The following is a 22105-nucleotide window of genomic DNA, read 5'->3' on the forward strand; positions in this document are numbered from 1 at the left end:
CAACAAATGATTTAAATTTATTATTTTGATGGTCAAATTTATTTGTGTTTCACTAATTTTCTTGCAAAATTTATTATAGATGACCATTTTTCTACAAATACAAAAACTAAATTACAATATAGCCACAAAAGAATTAGTTTTAATATTTTTGTTTAGGAGACTCCTATGGAGTTTTAGGCCTCCATGGCCGAAACAGTCTCTCCCCAGCCTCGAGCTGTGGACGAGACGCCATAAAATAATGTAGATAATAACTCAAGGCAATTGATCATTACATCACAATTCGCTGCAGATCAGTTATTGTCTAGATTTGTGAAAGATAGCGAGTTGGATTCACCTAATGCAGTCGTGGTTACTAAATCAATGCAAGATGAAGCCAAAAAAGGTAACATTACAGCAGAAAAATCCAGTAATCAATGGACTTTGGTCTCACATAAAAAATCGGCTGGCTCTAAGTCCTCAAATAATCACATTTTGCACCAAAAAAACTCTACACATGTTGAGTTTGATAGGAGTAATAATGTCGTTGAATGTACTCAGTTTGATGTGTTGCGAGATGAGAAGTTTGGACAATATGAAGGGCTACATGTTACAGATGAATTATTTGCTGAATCTGGGAATACTTTAGACTTGGACAAGCAGATTGAGCAAACAGAAAAGTTGAAACAATGTTGTCACGATGAGCTTACTAATCAGCAAGCTCTTGTGACACATGAAAAGGAGTTCATTGTTACGGAGAAGATAGATGGCAAGGAAATCAATCCAAATACACCTACCATGTTTATTTTAGATCAAGAGGTGGCTACAAACAATTTGAATGAATCTAAGGAAAAACGAGGGGTGGGGAGTGCTTCAAGATGCGCAGATTTAGTTGAGGAAGAGAATCATACTCCTTCACCTAGTAGGAGTAAGTTAAGCCCTCAAGCACTTGAATTTGTGCCTACAAGTAAAACAAATCCATCGATGGCAGTCATAGGTACATCATCTAACTTGAGTGCTACAAAAGTAAACGTGGCAGATGGAGATATTCTTTATGACTTGGGCAATGACATGTCTGATGGAGAAGATGAAGATCATGAAGATGATGAAGATGATGAAGAAGAAATGTTGGATATATGCTTTGATAAGGTGGCTAAGGAGGGGGACCTTTCACCTAGACAACAAAGAAGTGGAAGCACCAAATGCAAAAAGAAGACACATGGAAGACAACATAGTTGGGATGGTAAGGTGAGTGAGGATTTTGTTCCAAGGCACCTACCGATGCGACTAGCAAAGCAAAATCATATGACAGTGTCAACAACTTTATCAAGATCCAATAAATCCAAAAAGTGATGAACTATAAATTATTTTTGGACAGATTTGAAGAAGACAAGAGGCAAAAACTTCAGATTACTTTAGTCGGGCAAACTATATGTTTTAGTTCATACATATATCAAATGAACTTTGAGGTGGCTAACTCATCTTTATTCTTAGATTTTATATTCTTGCATTACTTAATCATCTTCATTTGTAATATCATCATAAAGAGTATTATAAATTTCATGATGATCATAGAATACCTAGTTTTCTCTAGTTCTTTTTTTCTTCATGCTTGTTAATTAGTAGAGATTTGTTGTCTCATTAGGATTAGTAAGGTAAGGCCTAGCCCTCCTTACTTGTACTTATCTCTATTTATATCTTTTAATTAAAAAAAAAAGAAAAAGAAAAGAGTATGATTGTTATTTAAAAAAAAAGAAAAAGAAAAAGAGAATTTAAAACTCAAATAATGATAATATAAAAAGATAAAAATAATTTATGTATGAATTTTTTTTTTAATATACGTTGAACTTTGCTAGAAGGATTATATATACTCCAATACAAATTTTAAAAAAAATATAAAAGTCAAAAATATAAACTTCAAAAACTATTTGTTTCACTTCCGCTAAATGAAGGATATATGTGAGTTCCTTTTGTAACAGTAGTGATATATGTAAGTCATTTGTATAACGATAAAGGTATATATGAACCACTTTCAAATACTTAACTCTGACACCAGAAAGCTTGAAATTTGAAGAAAAAATCTAGCTTGAAAGAAGAAAGGATAAATAAATATTCAAAAGTTGTATCTAGATTTTAAGAAGAGATGAAAAATTGTTATTTGTTCTTTAGAAGTTTTGCTTTTGAAAAGATAAGAAGGGACAATTAGTAGCAACAATAATCACTTTTCATGTTATTTTTGATTTCATACAAATCCATTTCTGATTTGAGCTTCTATTTGGAGAAGTTATTTTTTAAAAAATTTCTTTTCTAATTATTTTTCTTGTTGAATTTTTGATGAATCTGTAATTTTCATTTGAATGGTGAGGGAAAGTGAGATTACAAAGAAAAGTTAATTGATTGGAGATGATACTTATATAGCTAGTGGGGGTAGTGTACTATTTTCCAACTAGGGTGGGGGGGGGGGGTGTTTTTCTTATTCTTTTTTTGCCTTTTGTCTTTTAAGTAGGTTATTTTTTTCTTTATTATTTATTAAGTAACTTTTAGATCAATTCACACTCTTATCTCCGTGTATAACACACTTTTCTAACTCAGCTAAATGAATGTCACATAAGCTTAAATAATTTAAAGGGGCTAAAAATTATTGTTTTATTCGAGTGTAAGTGTCTAATTGGAATTTCATGGAGTAGAAAGATGCACTTCACAATTTGAGCCAAGTATAAGAGTTTTACAGAAAATTCCGACTTCAATTTATGTGACACTATCATTTTTTAGTAAGTTAAAAATTTATTACATATTTCTATATTTAGTAACGATTTAACTTTTGAATATCCAATTTAACCCTGAAATGATTTACAATCATATAAATATCTATGACCCATTTTAGATCATAAATTTTAAAAATCTTTCTTTTAAAATTTTGTATCAAGCCAAATATCATCACATAAACTAATTTTTGGGTGCACATATCCGTGAGAGCATATTTTCAAAGCTTTCTTCTTTGAGCTTCCTTTGATGTTGAGGTCATTAACTCTACTTCCTGCAATGATTCATTGTGCTAAAGAAATATCTAGTTCTAATCCATCGGTGGCCACTAAAGTTTGGAAGATATTTAACTTGGATATGTTAACTGGACAATATTTATTTTAGACATTTTATGTAGGATCTTATTGTGTCATTTTGACACTTTTTTGTTTACATGGTATAATGAGTGTGTCAAACAACTAAGTGTTGACACCAAATTTTGATTTGATATTTTTAAAAGTTAATATTTTTAAATAGTTTATTCATTAAATAGTTCAAAATACATGTTTTGTAATTTAATGCAATTTATTGATAATTATCCTTATTTCTCAAAATATTAGGATTTTTATTGATTAATTTGTTTATATTATTTTTATCACAATCAGCTGATATGTTATGGATATTGTGTCAGTTTGATTAAATCATTATTTTCTATTAAATTACATTTGTTAATATTCATTTTATTTGTCACTTTTATTAATATTCATTTTGGTGTTATTTACTTGATCTGTATACATATTAAATAATTTTTTTAATTTTTATTTTATGATATTAAAAGTGTTTTCATTACTTAAAAGAAAATGTCAAATCAATATGAATTAAATAATATGAAACGATCGAGGAAATAATTACTTACATTTCCTGCGTTCCCACCAAACTACACTCTCCTTTAAATGCATTGTGCTAGTATTGATCAGTCTAATAATTAATATATAGGGTATAGCAATAAAAACTTACTCGTTTTCAATACTAGTTTTTGGGTACGCACGTTGCGCGTGTAGCCAAGTATATTCATTACTATAAACTTACATTTTTTTGTCTCCTAAAAAGAACGTTATCCTACTATAATAAGAAACAAGTCAATTGTAAAAAAAATTTCTTTAATGAAAAGATTTATGACCACATAAATGTTCAAAATTATTTAAGACCGTAAGTTTTAAAAGTTTTTTCTTTCTATTAAATATTGTGTCAAAATAAACAATGTCACATAAAATGTTGATGTAATATACCACAAATATAATAAATAACAATTGAAAATAAAATTACAAAAATGAACAAACAAATCTTTAGGCTGAGGCACGGATAACTCGTTATCTTTAAGGAGATTCAAGCCCAGTGCGGCATAATCTAAACTGATCTAGCAGTAATATCTTGACATGTCCCCTCCAGAATACAACAACCCAACAACGTCGTACAACTCATGAAGCAACTCCGAACTAGTTGAAGAGTCCAAAGCTCCACAAAAGAACACATTCCTTCAACATATAATTACTCTCTTGTATATAGTGAATATAGTTGAAGACTTATAATATTTTTTTTGTCGCAACTCTCTCTTTCACTACTATACACTATTATATTATTTCACACTTCTCATCTTTCTTGAGATACTTCAAAGGAAGAAACACCACTATTTATAGGTGAAAAAGTCTTCCATCTCTTCAATACGTAGAATGAGGAGTAGTAATGTGGATAGATAAATGTGATAGATGTTACATAAGGTATAAGAAACTGGTCATATGAGTTACAAGAAACTAATGACCATGAGAGTTACAAGAACTAATGGTTATATAAGTTATAAGAACCAATAGTCATCTTCTACCACAATTTAAATCCACTAACATATGCACTTTATATTTTAGTTTAATAATAAAATGCATATACATCAACAAAATGAACGAAGAAAATAAAATTTTATTCGTCGAATGAAAGTGTTCATGGAGACGGTATAGAGTCGATTTTTTTTATACATTTTATTTATTATAAAAGATAATTGGTTGAAAATGTAACGGCCAAATCCGCTAGTGATATTATATATTTGGAATGTATGACTCTAAAATGTGTTACTAAGATGACAATATGGACTTCTTATCCTAAATTGGGGTGTCACATATACTTATTGACTCAGTGTCCTCTCTATGGTTTGCCACACCACAAGGGATTTGCCTAGACTCAATATTGAGAGTTGCCTGCCTTAGTGGAATTTGTCTAAACTTATTAGTTGAACTTTGACCCACATCGACAAAGCTGACACAAGAGTTGTTCTGATATCATTTGCAACGTCTCAACCTATCGGTGATATTGTCACCCGCACGACTTTAAAATGCATCATTAGGGTGTAAGAAATGCTTACTTATGTACCAACATCTCTTATGTATTTTGTGTGATGTGAGACTTTAAATAGAAGTGTCAAAAAAATATTAAAGACAAAGTAAATTTAAAATTCATCATATATATGCGCCGTAATATGTTGGTTATTCCATATATCGACCAAATTTATAATTAATTGAAAAATAACTAAAGACGGAATATATTTGGTTCAGGACTATTTGGATGTCTAGATATGAAACATATTTAGGTTTTCGTACCAATGAAGATTTTAATTTTTAATTTATATATATATATATATATATATATATATATATATATATATATATCATATCATCATACTTAATAAGAGGGAGTTTATTCGAATACTACAATAGGGTAATTTCGGATATTTGACATGTGAATCTGTTGACACAACTTTAAGGTTGTTTAAAGATGGACTATTCACGTTATTTGTGATTGGACAAGATCACATATTCATTGTAATAAAGTTGTTTATAAGACTTTCTAGTTCTTGAAAGAAAAGACCACTATTTGATGTCAAAACTGCAAAGGCCGGGTGGGCTCGATATATGAGAGCTTATAATAAGGAACAGTTTGGCTCCCTGTAAGGTGTGTTACCTACTTGGAGAGTTTGTACTTCATATAGAGCTGGACTATTTTGTTGTTGGGTCCGTGCTTAACCCGAGAAAACATTATTACATAATGCTTTGTACTCCTAATGTTGTCAATGACCTTTTGAATTATCAAAATGTAATTAGGTTACTCAAATTTAATTACTAACAATTGTTGTCATTCTTAAGTTCATCTAAATTCATTTGTTTAAGCTTTCTTGTTATATCAGTAAAAAAGGGTCTCAAATACAATATTGTGAAGTTAAATATTGCTTAAATTATTAGTTGGAAATTATGAAGTTCAAGTTGTTTGAAGTAGTTATTATGTGAAAGAAATATTTTACTTTCAGTGCAAATAGAAAGTTGAGAAGATTTGGTATTGTGCCCACCAATATAACTTAATTTAGTCCATATCCATCCTATTTCTTTTTTATTTATTTTGTAGGTTTACTTTAAGAAAAAGTCAAAAAGTGGGGTTGGCTTGTGGGATCAAGAGCCTTTTTAACATTTTAAAAACTTGGGGGATAAAATACAAGTTTTTGAAAAATTATTTTCTTCCCAACACTTCAAATATTAAATAAATTTAACCCTCCAAAAAAATATATAAAAAAATCCCAATATATAAAAAAAATATATATATTGGGTTATCAGAAAATCCTTTTTCCGATGAAACCTCAGAACTTTGTTCTCCAATGTGGCTTTTGATCTTCCATATACCAGCTTTATCGATTTCATAAACCTCCATAAAACACCTTTCTCCAAGAACCAACCTTTCCAATCTTCTATTCTTGAAACCATAAACAAACGTAAGATCCCATAATAATTCCTGAAGATTTCAAACGAAGAGAATCTGGTCTATTTTGTTCAATCTTCTTCCCCAAGTTCAGTTGAATCTTGTTCAATCTTCTTTCTCTCAGGTAAGTTTCATCATCGTATTTTCAGTAAATTTTAGTCCTATTTGATTTATTTTTTAATTGCGGTAGTATAGTGAAGTTTAGATTTTTGCTTAAACTTTTGAAAATCTGACCCTTTTTAGTTTATGTTTCTGATTTGGCATCGTTAATGACATTTTAATTTGGATAATGCATAGAATTTTTTTGAAAGTTTTATGTTAGCGATTTGAAATTTTTTACTGTATTTTGATCGAAAGTTTTATGTTTGCGATTTTACTGTCAATTTCTGTTTGAACTGCTACTTCTTTTGCATGTGTTTTTAATGTAAGCTTTAATTGTGCTAATAGACTAGTGGTCGATATTTTGATATGACAAATTTATTTTTTCTTATATATAGTACAATATGGCTAAAACTAGAGACGACATCATTAAACGATCTGGTCATAATGCTTCTAAAAATAAGAAAAGGAAGGCTGAAGAAGTTTCCAAAGCTTCAAAAAAGAAAAAAGTTGTTGTGGAAGAACATGAATCAAACTCTGATTCTGATACAATGGCCGAGATAGACAACTATCAGGACAGTAGTTCCCAGTCTAGTGATGATGTTGAATCTAATAATGATAAAAGTAACAGTGAAGATGAGAGTAGTAGAGATACCCAAACTGGTGATGAGGATAAAGATCCCTTGTCTTTGCCAATTTTTGCAAAAGACATTTCTAATAAGTCATATGATTTAAAGACATGGATAGATGAAATAAGATCGTTTCCAACAAAAATTTCTGTTAGAGCAAGGATGACTGTTTATCGTGATTTAATAAATCTTCTAGTTCAAGAAAAAAATTATGATGATTTTAAAGGTACTTGAATTGGATACTTGAGGCATATTCCAGAACATTTCAAGTTCAATGGACAGATGGTTCATTATATGTTGTTGCGACGTGTGAAAAGTGATAGAAAAATTACATGAAATTTGGTTTTGTGTGAATGATAAGTCTGCTTGTTTTGACTTAAGAGGATTTACATTGATTACGGGGCTGAATTGCTCAGCATACCCCCGTGATGCAAAATTGAAAAAAGTTCTTGAAAAAGGAGAGAAATTTTACTACAAGGTGACTAAGAATAAGTCTATTACTGCTACAAAGTTGATGCATTTGATCAAGGGTTCCAAGTTGAATAAGGAGCAGAAGTTGAAGTGCTCGTTGGTTTTGTTCGTCCACACGATGCTGCTTGCCCATGATCGATCTAAAATTGTGGATTCAAGCCACATTAAGATGGTGGATGATTTAGATTTCTTTAATAGTTATCCGTGGGGGAAAGAGAGTTTTAATTTAACATTGACGTATCTAAAGAATAAAATCAATTTGAAGAAGCAGAGTGAAGTGTTTAATGAAAGAGGAAATGCATTGTATGCTCTGTATGACTTTCCCTGGGAATTTCTGGTACTTCTTATATTATGTAGTTGATTTATGATAAATTCTTATATATTTGTGTAGTATTTTATAGCCTCTGTTTATTTATTTGTTCTTCTATTAATTTCAGGTTTGGATATATGAGGCTTTTCCTCATCTTGAAAAATATGCAAAGAAGTCCTTGAATTCTCCTTTACCCATTTCCCATTTACTTAGATGGTACACCGCAAAAAATGATAATATTATCGAATGTGATCCATTTAAGTACAAAGGAAAAAGTACAAAGGTACAAAGTTTATTTATCATTATTAGCAATATTTATAAATTGGTGAATGTTATGTAATAATTGTATATATATATATATATATATATATATATATATATATTTTCGTAGGTTGTGCACTCATACCTTACACCTACTGTCCGTGAGACAAAAAAGAATTACTTGGCAACATTAAAGCCATATGTGGACGAAGTGAAGGATACAGTTCTCGATGCCTTAAAGGAAAATTTGAAAGGTGTGACTGTCCTTACTTCATCAGTAGAGAATGCAGAGGATGAGTATTTAAGTGATCACAATCCTAATCAACCTTGTGAGAATTTTGTACCAAGTATTTCTAAAGATGAAAGTCTGTGTGAGCGTGTTGCATCCCTCGAGCAATTAATATACCGTGAGTTTATGGTATTTTTGATACATTTCACTTAAGAGTTGTGTGTGTCTAGGGCCATTTTGTATTAGAAATAATGTTTTATGTGTTATGTTTGCAGGAAACAAGCTTGGACGCGGTTGAGTGAGATGACAACTGAAATTATGTAGAAGTAGCCATCCACAGACCGTAGGTCCTTTGACGGTCCGTCGTTGGATAGGCGTGGATGGATCATCAGGGAATTCTAACCAAGTGTGAAACTACGAAGCAATCCACGGACCGTAGGTTGACCTATGGGCCGTCCTGCACATCCATCGATGGATTCAGAAAGTTGAAGTTGGGTAAAGGGATTGTGAGTGATAGGGTGAAGTTTGAGTAACCCAACTCATAATCCTCTTTTGCGATTTTCTTGCCTGTGTTCTTTTCCCCCAAGAGACTGTTTTATTTTCTGTTGAACCAGCATGTTTAGGAATGTATGTGTAGAAGTAACTTAAAAAATGGAACCATGATGGCATAAAAAACATGAAAAAAATGACTCCCGTCCAAAAAGTGTGAAATGTGCTAGATCTTGAGGCTTGATAAGTTGAATGTGTTGGCTCTTAATATGACATGAAAAAGAACCACTTTGACCTCATGACTTAAGCTGAAACTTGAACTGGGTAATTTGATAATTTGATAATGAAACAATGTGCCAAGTGTGAGTGAGAAAAGTTTGAATGTTCAGACAATATTGTGCCAATCTAGAACTTGCCCCGTTGGTCCTACTACGATAATCTAGGCTAGAAGTTGGGAAATGATCATAGGCCCTTGTTCAAATTAGTCCACTAAAGACTAAAATGATCCTACAAAATGAAATCAATGTTCCCTTTGATCCAAATGTTTGAGCCTAAGAGAGACCACTTCTTTCAATTCACCTAACTCACCTTCCCTAAAATAATTGTTTTGGCCCCGGTCCCTCCTTGGACATGTGCACCTTGACTTAGGCCAAAAGCCTAAGTTGAGGGTGACTAATTCAAAAAGTTACCTTGATCTTGGCCCTGGTCCGATATCGGATATTGTGCACCTCAACTAATGCAAAATACATAAGTTGAGGGTGACTATGAAAGAGGAATCCGAAAGAAAAAAGGGTATGAAAAGAGATTTGTGTTGAAGAGAGAAAAAAAAGATAGAAGAAGATGTGACTTTGTGCAAAAGAAGCAAAAGATGAATAACAAAAGTGCTGAAAGAAATAAAGAAAATAAAGTGAAAGAAAAAGAAGAAAAGTGAAAAATATGAGCTATAAAGTCAAAGTCACTAAAAAGTACCCAAATATATCCTACCTGACCCTGAGCCTACGTTACAAGCTAAGAAAGTCCTATAATGATCCTAGCAACTAGTTTGGAGAGTCTATGCAGTGAAAATAAGGGCAAGCCTAAGTATTGAGCACTAACTGTACTTGAAGTCACTTCTGAGCGTGAGTGTTGAATGAATCCTAAAATTCAAAATTCATATGTATTGTGTGAAAAGGATTTCGTTTGAAGTGAGGGCACTAGTTACATTGTCGGAAAGTTGGTACCTTGGCGATTGTGAAAAGTGTATGTTGTGGTGTCTATTGGTCGATCTTGGTCATATCTTGATCCGCATGAGTTAGCTTGTTGAGTCTAGATAAAAAGGTTTGAACTAAATGGGGGGTTTGAGGGAATAGATAGCCATGTGATTGCTTGAGTTTGAATGTTTTCTTCTACACAAGTGTCGTTTAGAGTGTTAGTGTGTCGCTTGAGGACAAACAACAAGTTAAGTTGAGGGTGTTTATATATCGTGAGTTTACGATATTTTTGATACATTTCACTTAAGAGTTGTGTGTGTCTAGGGCCATTTTGTATTAGAAATAATGTTTTATGTGTTATCTTTATAGAAAATAGGCTTGGACGCGGTTGCGTGAGATGACAACTGAAATTATGCAGAAGTAGCCACCCACGAACCGTAGGTCCTTTGACGGTCCATCGTGGGGTAGGCGTGGATGGATCATTAGGAAATTTTGATCAACTGTGGAACTACGAAGCAATCCACGGACCGTAGGTCGACCTACTGTCACGACCCAAGCCTAGGGCCTAGACGTGACATGGCGAATGAGGAACCCGAAGGAACCCCAAACAAGCCTCTCAAACTTGTCATCACACTTCATCGGTCGCGGAAGTACATTCAACATTAATTAACGGGAAATAGGGACTAAGGCAAACCATTTCAAAATGACATCATAGAATAAGAGTCAAGCTCGTTTACAAAATACTTGTCCAACTCACACCTCTACATACATAGATAGGACGGGGGCCATGACATATTACCGGCTCCCCTCATAGTTAAAATACAATTGCAAGCTAAAGTCTCAAAACATAGGAGTAAGAAACATAACATAGCCCTCGAATTATTGAGGACTCACCAACAAACTCGGATAAGCGTCGTACTAGCCACGTGAATGGAGAGAAGGATCAAGAGTAGCTCCGGTCCCTACATGGTGACATCATGTAGGCAAAATATGCGTTAGTACTTGGAATGTACTAAGTATGCGGGGTGCAACACAACAATAAACAAGGACACAATCGAAATACAAGAAATAGTTTCATAGGCATTATGAATAACAATATGAGGATGCATGATCAAAGTGAAGTCAAAACATGTTTAAGTAAATCTATACTAATAGTAGATATCATATGTGTATGCATGATCCAACCAATCTATAACCCCAACTTAGAATGGGGGATGCCGTTCACACCCGGACACCCTGGTGGCAAGGTATAAACCCCTCACATGGTTGATGTTGGTCACACCCCAAGCATCCTAGGTGGTGAGATATAAACCTCTCACATGGTTGATGTTGGTCACACCCCAAACATCCTAGGTGGTGAGATATAAACCTCTCACATGGTTGTCCGGTTCTTTTCCCCCGGACCGGGCATGGTCATGCAACACTTTATATAGGAAATTCTCATTAGGCTCTAATGCAATCTCACGTATGGAATGAACATATACACAAGCTTAGTTTGTCATCAACACATCTTTGAAGTTCCATACATCTCATAACTCAAGCTTTAAAACATCAATTTATCAATTCTCCATAGTTGGACATTTTGTCAAACACCTTGAAGGCATGTAATGAAATCAAAGAGCATGGAAATTAGGGTAGTAATTATGCAACCAAAACAGTGAACAACCTACAACAACACCTTTACATTCATAACATGATCACATTATCTTCATTGGATTCTCATTCATATAATGTCATGATAACACTCCAATTTCTCATACTATGCCTTTAAGGCCATAAGCCTCACATACCAATACACCAACAATACACCATAAAATAAGCATGGGTAATGACATACTTCAACAATCTAAAGACCTTTAAACAAGTTTGATTCATATACATTCATTATCTAGCAACCACTTCATAAAGGCATAAACTAGGAATAGAGAGAAATCATGGGTTCATGGAGTATTTTCATCTTAAATCGTCAATACAACAACAATATAACCATAAAGTGCCATTAGAAACCTTTTAAAACCATTTGATGGAAGAACCCATGAGATTGAGTGAAAACCTAGATTTTTCATATTTTGAAGTAACTTTGGATTTGGCTCCTTGTATGGAAAATTAGACAAGGATCAAGACCCCCATACCTTTGCTATGATCTCCCACGAAAATTGATGAAGAAAGCCTTGAATCCAAAGCCCTAGCTCCCACTTCTTCTTCTTCTTAAATGGAGGATTGTAGAGAGGGAAATGTTTTTTTTTGGGATGGGAATTGGATTATGGTATCTAGGAATTAATATAAGTCCTTTGAAAAAAAGGGTCCAACACTTAGAAAAAAAAACAGGCGGGTGAACAGTAGATGAACAGTAAAATCAGCTACTGGAATTTGGATTTTCTGCCGGACAGACTTTACGAAAATGGGCATAACTTCTTCGTCCGAACTCCGAATAAGGTGAAACGAAGTGCGTTAGATAGCTAACTCAAAGGGCTTTCCATGGATATATTATTGGCCACCAAATAATTTGTGTGCTAGGAGATATGACCCTCCAAAGTAGACCCTCGAAAAAGGCTTCACTTGGAAATTTTGGATTTTGATACGGTTGCTCTAAAATTTGGGTTAGACCCATTTCCCACTCAATTTGACCCCCTAAACAAGAATATGAAGTCGGATTTTCGAAAAACGAAACGGATTTTGAGATATATGGAAATTACAATTATAGGTGTTTCCGAAGCACATTTTCGGGCATTTTTTGGGGTCGTTTCAATATCTCCCCCTTGGGAACATTCATCCCCGAATGTGGAAGAGACATACAAGGCAAGACTTAGTAAGAACATATCAGCCCCAACATGAATGCAAAAATTTTATTTAAACATCACTTCAAGATTTCAAAACTTAGTGTAAAGCATCCATAACTCATCAATTTAAACATATATGCACATTAATGATTCAGAGGCTGAAATGTAGGACTCGATGGAGTACAAAGGACTTGATTTAATACCTTAGGCTTGAGTGGAGTTGAATAGATAAGGATAACGTCTTTGCATGTCCGCTTCGGCCTCCCAAGTAGCACTCTCCACCTGTTGATTTCTCCAAAGCACCTTAACGGACGCCACTTCTTTGTTCCTCAACCTTTTAACTTGTCTATCTAAGATCTGAATCGGGACTTCTTCATACGTCAAATTATCTTCTACAACACCCACAACCTCAAGAGGTACAATAGCGTTAGGATCACCAACACATTTCCTCAACATCGATACATGGAATACCGGATGAACTAATTCCATCTCCTTGGGCAACCCCAACTCATAGGCTACTTTACCAACCCTTTTTATTATCTCATAAGGACCGACATACCTAGGACTTAATTTCCCCTTCTTACCAAAACGAACCACACCTTTCATTGGAGAAACCTTCAAATAAACCCAATCACCCACTTTGAATTCAAGATCCCGTCTCCTCACATCGGCATAAGACCTTTGACGACTTTGGGCTGTTTTCAACCTCTCCCTAATCATCCTTACCTTCTCAAGAGCATCCATGACCAGATCCGGACCCAACAAGGCCACCTCTCCGACTTCAAACCACCCAACCGGTGACCTACACCGTCTACCATAAAGTGCCTCAAAAGGAGCCATACCGATACTAGAATGATAACTATTGTTGTATGCAAATTCAATCAAAGGAAGATGATCATCCCAACTACCTTTCAACTCCAATACACAAGCTCTAAGCATATCCTCCAAGGTTTGAATTGTTCTTTCGGCTTGGCCATCCGTTTGAGGGTGGAAGGCCGTGCTAAGCTTTACCTTTGTACCAAGACCCCTTTGGAATGACTTCCAAAAGTGAGAAGTGAATTGGGCACCACGATCCGAGATGATAGACAAAGGAATCCCATGCAACCTTACCAATTCATGAATGTACAACTTGGCATACTCTTCAGCCCCGTAAGTAGTTTTAACCGGTAGGAAATGAGCCGACTTTGTCATCCGATCAAACCACCACCCAAACCGAATCAAAGCCTCTTCTAGCCTTGGGTAAGCCCACTACAAAATCCATGTTGATTTCTTCCCACTTCCAAGTAGGTATCTCAATGTCTTGAGTTAGGCCACCCGGCCTTTGATGTTCAGCCTTGACTTGTTGACAACTATGGCAACCCGAAACAAATTTTGCAATGTCCTTCTTCATACCGCCCCACCAATACACATCCCTTAAGTGACCCTTGTGCTCTTCCTCACCCCCGAGAATAGATCAAGATTGTCATCTATTAAACACCACCACAAAAGAAAATCAAAGGTAGGGTTTGTGAAAAACCCCTATTCATCAAATCCATAAAGAGAGGCCGGAGCAATTATAGTCAACCCGAAAGACATCACCCACCAAACTCATAGTGCCCTAATACCTAGTACGAAAGGCCGTCTTGGGAATATCACACTCCCTCAACCTTCACTTTAGATGATACCCTGACCGAAGATCAATCTTTAGAGAAGTGGACTAGCCCCATGCAATTGGTCAAATAAATCGTCAATCCTTGGAAGAGGATACCTATTCTTGACGGTGACCTATTAAGTTGTCGATAATCAATACACATTCTAGAGACCCATCTTTCTTCTTCACAAACAAAACCGGAGCACCCCAGGGAGAATGACTAGGTCTAATAAATCCCTTCTCTAACAAATCTTTTAATTGCTCTTTCAACTCTTTCAACTCTGCCGGGGCCATACGGTAAGGGGGGATAGAAATAGGTTGAGTATCGGGAAGGAGGTCTATACCAAGATCTATCTCCCTTTCGGGAGGGACACCGGGAAGGTCTTCTGGGAAGACATCTAGAAACTCATTAACAACCGGAATAGACTCAACAGGAGGGACTTTAGACTCCACATCATTGACTCTCACAATATGGTACAAGCACCCTTTGGAAATCAACCTATGGGCTTTAATGCAAGAAATGAATTTCCCCTTCACCACAACATCCCGGCTCTCCCACTCAAGAACGGGTTCATTAGGAAATCGGAACTTGACTTTACGAGTCCTACAATCAATAGAAGCATAATATGCATGCAACCAATCCATCCCAAGAATAACATCAAAAATCCACCATGTTCAACTCAATAAGATCGCAAGGCAACAACTTTATTCAATATGCAAACCGGACCAATTTCTATTACACTTTTCTAGCAACAATAGAGACACCAATGGGAGTAGATACTTCATATGACTCATGCAACAATTCCGACTCAACATGAAATTTTTTCAGCAACTAAGGGGGTAACAAAGGAAAGGGTGGCACCCGGATCAATCAAGTATAAACATCAAAATCAAAGATTTGCAACATACCGGTCACCACATCCGGGGTCTCATTAACACCTTGGTCTACCATGCAAAGCATAAAATCGATTGTTCCTTGGGCACCACTTTGAGAAGCACCTCTACCCAAAGGAGTAGTGTTAGCACTTCGGACCTTGTTGCGGATCTTGGGACATTCAAACCTCTTATGACCCACTTCTCCACATTCAAAGCAAGCACCCGAACCCTTCATGCAAAGGACCACCAATGCTTCCTCCCACATTAGGGCATACATCCATAGAACCCACTTCACCTCCCCCTTGAGGTCTAGGAACATTGATAGCAAATCCCCGGTTTGACATGAGGGTTTCCTCGGCCTTGATGAAATCTAGCACCCTTAGGGAACCTATTCTCCAATCGGGCCCTCTTGGCCTCGTGCCCCCTTCTCTTCCTCAATTTCTCCTCCTCCATTTGCTCGGCATAAGTCATCAACCGAGACAAATCCATATCTCCAATGAGCATAGCGGACCGACACTCCTCACTAACCAAGTCGGATACACCCATCACAAATTTGTTCATCCTCGACCTAGAGTCGGCCACCAAGTGAGGTGCATACTTGGAGAGTTGGACAAATTTGAGGGCATACTCCCTCACACTCATGGCTCCTTGCTTCAAGTTCATGAACTCCACCAACTTTGGCCTCCCTAAGCTCAAGAGGGAAGAACCTATTAAGGAAAGCAATTTTAAACTCCTCCCACAACACCACATAGCCATTACCTTTCTCACCCTTCCATTGATCAAACCAAATTTGAGCAACCCCCTTGAGTTGGTAAGCCGCCAATTCCGCCTTCTCACAAGCACCAACATCCATAATGGTCAAGATTTTGCATACCTCATCGATGAACTCTTGCGGGTCCTCATCCACCTTTGAACCATGGAAGACCGGAGGGTTCATCCTCATGAAATCTCTCACCCTTTCCCCCGGGGTGGTAGTTCGAGGAGCTTGGGCTCCTTGTTGCACTTGGTTAGATACCACTTGTGCAAGCATGGTGAGTGCATCACGGAGCTCACCATTGGTGGGTGGCTCTTCCGGTGATCGGGCCCGTCTTCCCCTCATGTTTGGCATGATGATCTAGCAATCAAAGAACAAGCGTTAGGGAGGAATCACCTTATCACACTCTAAGCACGACATAGAACATGAAGAAGGGAAACCTTTCCTAAAACGTTTTGTAGCCTCCCATTCATAGTCGTGGCGCGCTTCACAACCATGATTAGGACTCTACTCAACGCGGTGTGTTGGACTCCGAGGATTTAACAACCTAGTGCTCTGATACCAAGCTTGTCACGACCCAAGCCTAGGGCCTAGACGTGACATGGCGAATGAGGAACCCGAAGGAACCCCAAACAAGCCTCTCAAACTTGTCATCACACTTCATCGGTCGCGGAAGTACATTCAACATTAATTAACGGGAAATAGGGACTAAGGCAAACCATTTCAAAATGACATCATAGAATAAGAGTCAAGCTCGTTTACAAAATACTTGTCCAACTCACACCTCTACATACATAGATAGGACGGGGCCATGACATATTACCGGCTCCCCTCATAGTTAAAATACAATTGCAAGCTAAAGTCTCAAAACATAGGAGTAAGAAACATAACATAGCCCTCGAATTATTGAGGACTCACCAACAAACTCGGATAAGCGTCGTACTAGCCACGTGAATGGAGAGAAGGATCAAGAGTAGCTCCGGTCCCTACATGGTGACATCATGTAGGCAAAATATGCGTTAGTACTTGGAATGTACTAAGTATGCGGGGTGCAACACAACAATAAACAAGGACACAATCGAAATACAAGAAATAGTTTCATAGGCATTATGAATAACAATATGAGGATGCATGATCAAAGTGAAGTCAAAACATGTTTAAGTAAATCTATACTAATAGTAGATATCATATGTGTATGCATGATCCAACCAATCTATAACCCCAACTTAGGATGGGGGATGCCGTTCACACCCGGACACCCTGGTGGCAAGGTATAAACCCCTCACATGGTTGATGTTGGTCACACCCCAAGCATCCTAGGTGGTGAGATATAAACCTCTCACATGGTTGATGTTGGTCACACCCCAAACATCCTAGGTGGTGAGATATAAACCTCTCACATGGTTGATGTTGGTCACACCCCAAACATCCTAGGTGGTGAGATATAAACCTCTCACATGGTTGTCCGGTTCTTTTCCCCCGGACCGGGCATGGTCATGCAACACTTTATATAGGAAATTCTCATTAGGCTCTAATGCAATCTCACGTATGGAATGAACATATACACAAGCTTAGTTTGTCATCAACACATCTTTGAAGTTCCATACATCTCATAACTCAAGCTTTAAAACATCAATTTATCAATTCTCCATAGTTGGACATTTTGTCAAACACCTTGAAGGCATGTAATGAAATCAAAGAGCATGGAAATTAGGGTAGTAATTATGCAACCAAAACAGTGAACAACCTACAACAACACCTTTACATTCATAACATGATCACATTATCTTCATTGGATTCTCATTCATATAATGTCATGATAACACTCCAATTTCTCATACTATGCCTTTAAGGCCATAAGCCTCACATACCAATACACCAACAATACACCATAAAATAAGCATGGGTAATGACATACTTCAACAATCTAAAGACCTTTAAACAAGTTTGATTCATATACATTCATTATCTAGCAACCACTTCATAAAGGCATAAACTAGGAATAGAGAGAAATCATGGGTTCATGGAGTATTTTCATCTTAAATCGTCAATACAACAACAATATAACCATAAAGTGCCATTAGAAACCTTTTAAAACCATTTGATGGAAGAACCCATGAGATTGAGTGAAAACCTAGATTTTTCATATTTTGAAGTAACTTTGGATTTGGCTCCTTGTATGGAAAATTAGACAAGGATCAAGACCCCCATACCTTTGCTATGATCTCCCACGAAAATTGATGAAGAAAGCCTTGAATCCAAAGCCCTAGCTCCCACTTCTTCTTCTTCTTAAATGGAGGATTGTAGAGAGGGAAATGTTTTTTTTTGGGATGGGAATTGGATTATGGTATCTAGGAATTAATATAAGTCCTTTGAAAAAAAGGGTCCAACACTTAGAAAAAAAAACAGGCGGGTGAACAGTAGATGAACAGTAAAATCAGCTACTGGAATTTGGATTTTCTGCCGGACAGACTTTACGAAAATGGGCATAACTTCTTCGTCCGAACTCCGAATAAGGTGAAACGAAGTGCGTTAGATAGCTAACTCAAAGGGCTTTCCATGGATATATTATTGGCCACCAAATAATTTGTGTGCTAGGAGATATGACCCTCCAAAGTAGACCCTCGAAAAAGGCTTCACTTGGAAATTTTGGATTTTGATACGGTTGCTCTAAAATTTGGGTTAGACCCATTTCCCACTCAATTTGACCCCCTAAACAAGAATATGAAGTCGGATTTTCGAAAAACGAAACGGATTTTGAGATATATGGAAATTACAATTATAGGTGTTTCCGAAGCACATTTTCGGGCATTTTTTGGGGTCGTTTCAATATCTCCCCCTTGGGAACATTCGTCCCCGAATGTGGAAGAGACGTACAAGGCAAGACTTAGTAAGAACATATCAGCCCCAACATGAATGCAAAAATTTTATTTAAACATCACTTCAAGATTTCAAAACTTAGTGTAAAGCATCCATAACTCATCAATTTAAACATATATGCACATTAATGATTCAGAGGCTGAAATGTAGGACTCGATGGAGTACAAAGGACTTGATTTAATACCTTAGGCTTGAGTGGAGTTGAATAGATAAGGATAACGTCTTTGCATGTCCGCTTCGGCCTCCCAAGTAGCACTCTCCACTTGTTGATTTCTCCAAAGCACCTTAACGGACGCCACTTCTTTGTTCCTCAACCTTTTAACTTGTCTATCTAAGATCTGAACCGGGACTTCTTCATACGTCAAATTATCTTCTACAACACCCACAACCTCAAGAGGTACAATAGCGTTAGGATCACCAACACATTTCCTCAACATCGATACATGGAATACCGGATGAACTAATTCCATCTCCTTGGGCAACCCCAACTCATAGGCTACTTTACCAACCCTTTTTATTATCTCATAAGGACCGACATACCTAGGACTTAATTTCCCCTTCTTACCAAAACGAACCACACCTTTCATTGGAGAAACCTTCAAATAAACCCAATCACCCACTTTGAATTCAAGATCCCGTCTCCTCACATCGGCATAAGACCTTTGACGACTTTGGGCTGTTTTCAACCTCTCCCTAATCATCCTTACCTTCTCAAGAGCATCCATGACCAGATCCGGACCCAACAAGGCCACCTCTCCGACTTCAAACCACCCAACCGGTGACCTACACCGTCTACCATAAAGTGCCTCAAAAGGAGCCATACCGATACTAGAATGATAACTATTGTTGTATGCAAATTCAATCAAAGGAAGATGATCATCCCAACTACCTTTCAACTCCAATACACAAGCTCTAAGCATATCCTCCAAGGTTTGAATTGTTCTTTCGGCTTGGCCATCCGTTTGAGGGTGGAAGGCCGTGCTAAGCTTTACCTTTGTACCAAGACCCCTTTGGAATGACTTCCAAAAGTGAGAAGTGAATTGGGCACCACGATCCGAGATGATAGACAAAGGAATCCCATGCAACCTTACCAATTCATGAATGTACAACTTGGCATACTCTTCAGCCCCGTAAGTAGTTTTAACCGGTAGGAAATGAGCCGACTTTGTCATCCGATCAAACCACCCAAACCGAATCAAAGCCTCTTCTAGCCTTGGGTAAGCCCACTACAAAATCCATGTTGATTTCTTCCCACTTCCAAGTAGGTATCTCAATGTCTTGAGTTAGGCCACCCGGCCTTTGATGTTCAGCCTTGACTTGTTGACAACTATGGCAACCCGAAACAAATTTTGCAATGTCCTTCTTCATACCGCCCCACCAATACACATCCCTTAAGTGACCCTTGTGCTCTTCCTCACCCCGAGAATAGATCAAGATGTCATCTATAAACACCACCACAAAAGAATCAAGGTAGGGTTTGAAAACCCTATTCATCAAATCCATAAAGAGAGCCGGAGCATTAGTCAACCCGAAAGACATCACCACAAACTCATAGTGCCCATACCTAGTACGAAAGGCCGTCTTGGGAATATCACACTCCCTCACCTTCACTTGATGATACCCTGACCGAAGATCAATCTTAGAGAAGTGACTAGCCCCATGCAATTGGTCAAATAAATCGTCAATCCTTGGAAGAGGATACCTATTCTTGACGGTGACCCTATTAAGTTGTCGATAATCAATACACATTCTAAGAGACCCATCTTTCTTCTTCACAAACAAAACCGGAGCACCCCAGGGAGAATGACTAGGTCTAATAAATCCCTTCTCTAACAAATCTTTTAATTGCTCTTTCAACTCTTTCAACTCTGCCGGGGCCATACGGTAAGGGGGGATAGAAATAGGTTGAGTATCGGGAAGGAGGTCTATACCAAGATCTATCTCCCTTTCGGGAGGGACACCGGGAAGGTCTTCTGGGAAGACATCTAGAAACTCATTAACAACCGGAATAGACTCAACAGGAGGGACTTTAGACTCCACATCATTGACTCTCACAATATGGTACAAGCACCCTTTGGAAATCAACCTATGGGCTTTAATGCAAGAAATGAATTTCCCCTTCACCACAACATCCCGGCTCTCCCACTCAAGAACGGGTTCATTAGGAAATCGGAACTTGACTTTACGAGTCCTACAATCAATAGAAGCATAATATGCATGCAACCAATCCATCCCAAGAATAACATCAAAATCCACCATGTTCAACTCAATAAGATCGCAAGGCAACAACTTATTCAATATGCAAACCGGACAATTTCTATACACTTTTCTAGCAACAATAGAGACACCAATGGGAGTAGATACTTCATATGACTCATGCAACAATTCCGACTCAACATGAAATTTTCTAGCAACTAAGGGGGTAACAAAGGAAAGGGTGGCACCCGGATCAATCAAAGTATAAACATCAAATCAAAGATTTGCAACATACCGGTCACCACATCCGGGGTCTCATTAACACCTTGTCTACCATGCAAAGCATAAAATCGATTGTTCCTTGGGGCACCACTTTGAGAAGCACCTCTACCCAAAGGAGTAGTGTTAGCACTTCGGACCTTGTTGCGGATCTTGGGACATTCAAACCTCTTATGACCCACTTCTCCACATTCAAAGCAAGCACCCGAACCCTTCATGCAAGGACCACCATGCTTCCTCCCACACTTAGGGCATACATCCATAGAACCCACTTCACCTCCCCCTTGAGGTCTAGGAACATTGATAGCAAATCCCCGGTTGACATGAGGGTTTCCTCGGCCTTGATGAAATCTAGCACCCTTAGGGAACCTATTCTCCAATCGGGCCCTCTTGGCCTCGTGCCCCCTTCTCTTCCTCAATTTCTCCTCCTCCATTTGCTCGGCATAAGTCATCAACCGAGACAAATCCATATCTCCAATGAGCATAGCGGACCGACACTCCTCACTAACCAAGTCGGATACA

The sequence above is a fragment of the Solanum verrucosum genome, unplaced genomic scaffold (assembly GCF_900185275.1).
Source record: "Solanum verrucosum unplaced genomic scaffold, falcon-dt-bn FXZP01000012.1, whole genome shotgun sequence".
In the NCBI taxonomy this organism is placed as follows: Eukaryota; Viridiplantae; Streptophyta; class Magnoliopsida; order Solanales; family Solanaceae; genus Solanum; species Solanum verrucosum.